Source organism: Elephantulus edwardii, unplaced genomic scaffold (assembly GCF_000299155.1).
Source record: "Elephantulus edwardii isolate Elephantulus edwardi_28Jun2011 unplaced genomic scaffold, EleEdw1.0 scaffold00230, whole genome shotgun sequence".
Lineage (NCBI taxonomy): Eukaryota > Metazoa > Chordata > Mammalia > Macroscelidea > Macroscelididae > Elephantulus > Elephantulus edwardii.
In genome coordinates, this window is record NW_006399980.1 from 1,432,271 (window position 1) to 1,435,248 (window position 2,978).

Below are 2,978 nucleotides of genomic sequence, written 5' to 3' on the forward strand. Positions count from 1 at the left end.
GGATTCCCATTCTTCTCAGAGTCAGCCACAGTTTATTATTATCCACACAGTCAAACGCCTTTGCATAGTCAATGAAACACAGGTAGACATTCCTCTGGTATTCTCTGATTTCAGCTAAGATCCATCTAACATCAGCTACAATATCCCTAGTACCACAACCCCTTCTAAACCCAGCCTGGACTTCTGGCAGTTCTCGGCTGATAATAATGCAGGTTATTTATGAGTCTCCCTCCAGTCCTGATGCCACAATCCTCTTTATAGAGTCCAGCTCCTCAGATAATTTGCTCAGCATAGAGATTGAACAGGTATGGAGATAAAACACATCCCTGATGCACTGTCTCCCAAATTCCAAACGATGCAGTGCTTCCCTGTTCTGTTCACACAACAGCCTCTTGCTCCAGGTATAGGTCTGATACAGTAACTGGGACAATGCGGGTAGGAACAGGTGTGTCAGAATCAGTGAAACTTGCTCAGGACAAGGCAGGCTTCAGAGCTGTTGTTCTGAGTCATAGACAACTCAATGGCACATCACAACAACAACTATCCAAAAACATCTCAAAGGTACATAATTAGCATACTTACATGTATTTTGCAGTCTAATAATATTTCACTTATTTTAATATTTAAAATATAAATACAGTTACTATCTACTATAAGTGATTACAATAAAGAAAAATGTGTCGAACGTATGCTCTAAAGGAATACATTAAAATATCAAAATTTTTGACTGTATATTGTGAATAAGGAAATAACTTCTACCAATTTATCCTCTCTTCTGCCACATTCACCTTTTTAAATATCTTTGATATTGTTGTTGTTGTTATGTGCTGTCAAAATAACCTTTATTGTGAGAAAAATCCAAAGTTCTTGCAAAGTGACCTACAATATCTAGATGAAAGGAAAGATGTTTTCATTTTTTTCCATGGGTAACATTCCCATCTTTTTTTGTGTTATTCTAACATCTTTTTTTTTTTACTAATTTATAATAAAAGTGGTCTATTTGCTGTACTGAAGTGACTTAGAGATGCTGTGATGATGGGCAACTGTGCCAAAGGTGTGTCAAACACCATAATAGGCTACCCCTCATGGGCAGTGTTTGGTGGAACTCCCAGATTGATTCAGGAATGGAAGCAGGAGTGACATCCCCTTCCTAAACCACATGCCTCTGGAAAGTCTATGAACTTAGAGAAATGATGAACAGTTGAACAGTTATAGAAAAGCTTCAGGCCTTTTGTTCACTTTTTGTGTATATGTATGTGTATGTGTATATGCATATGCATATGCATATGTATATGTATATGTATATATACATGCATATGTACCCTTGTATTTAAATGCTGATTGGGCCTGAGGGCCTAAAGTTTCTATTTTCTAGGAACATTCTTCTAAGTTGTGCAGCACTCTTCTGTCAATTTGTTGCACTGAGATAATCTGAGTTTGCTGTGAAGTGGAACCTAGAGCCATTGGGGATCAAATGTCATAAGGTCTGCTCATGGTGGACAGTGTTTGATGGAGCTACCAGTTTAAGACAAGTTTGGAAGCAGGAGTGCATCTACTTCCTAAACCACATGCTTCTGGAAACTCTATGAACTTGGAGAAAAGTCCATAGTTAAAGAAAGGCTTCAGGCCTTTGGTCATGCAGTCGCTATGAGTTGTGCTTGACTCAAAGGCAATCAACTACACATAACAACAATTCATTAGTAATAAATTAAACTATTAATAAGCTTATTATTAATTCCGTACTCTGTTTTGGTAAAAGCTTACTGTGTATTACACTTTCTCCGTTTTCACAGTCACTGTTGTTGTTATTGTTGTTGTTGTGTGCCATCAAGTTGGAACTGACCCATAATTGGCCCACCAACTGGTTTTCGGCGACAGTTACTGACAGGCTTTTCAAAGCAATGCCAACTGTTGGTTTCATGAATTATTGGTTCCCCCTAGTGGCCACACTAGTTATTAGAAAACCAGAGAGTCTATTAACTGCATTTAAGAAAGCAACTCCTTAATACAATCTACATGAATGCTTGTAAAAATACAATATGCACACATTAAACATAAGGTATGTGAACAATTGTGTGCAAACAAATAAAAGCATGAGGGGGGAAAATATCTCAAAAGAAAACGTCTCTTGAAAATTGTTAAAGATCTTCCTGATGAAATAAAAAGTAAAATGGCAAACTGCAAGAGAAACAAAAAAGAATGAACAACTCTTTAAGCCTCATGCTTTCATATATTTCAGTTCTTATATAATATAAATACAATAAGATGCCCCCATTTTATGTTTGTAGTTTGGTGAGAGCTTTGCCAAATAAGGACACCATGTACCACAGTCCAATCTTAACACAGAATGTTTTCACCAACCCACAATTTCTTTTTTTGCCTCTCTGCAAAGCTAGAATAAAATCATGGACCACTTAAATTGATTTTTGTATTTCTCAAAATGTCATTTATTGACAAATTTGTGAGCAATTTTCATTACTTTCTGGTAAAGCATCCTGAAAACTTGTCTTCATCAATAAACGCTTGAAGTCAGTGTGTTTCCACTTGGAGCAAGCAAAATTATTGTGTCATCTGAATATTGCAGATTATTAAAGACTTCTTCCAGTGTTGATGGTGTTTTCGTCATATGCTCTAGCTGCTCAGACTCATATTGACCAAGTAAGGTAAAATGATACCATCCTGCCGTACATGCTTTTCAATTCTGAATGACATGAAGTATGCTGGCTGTTTGACACGCTCTGATTCCATGAAAATAGCACAAGTAAGTATTTATCCTTATATTCTCATTCTCCATAATGTTGCCGTTGCTATTTTTAGATGTATTAAGTCTAACATGACCCATAGTGACCCCTATATGCAGCATATCTGAACTACGTCTTATCCTGATCCATCCTCACACTCCTCACACACTAGAGACCATTGTGGCAGTCATTGTGTCAATCCACTTGATTAAGAGTCTTTGCCTCCTTCACCAACCC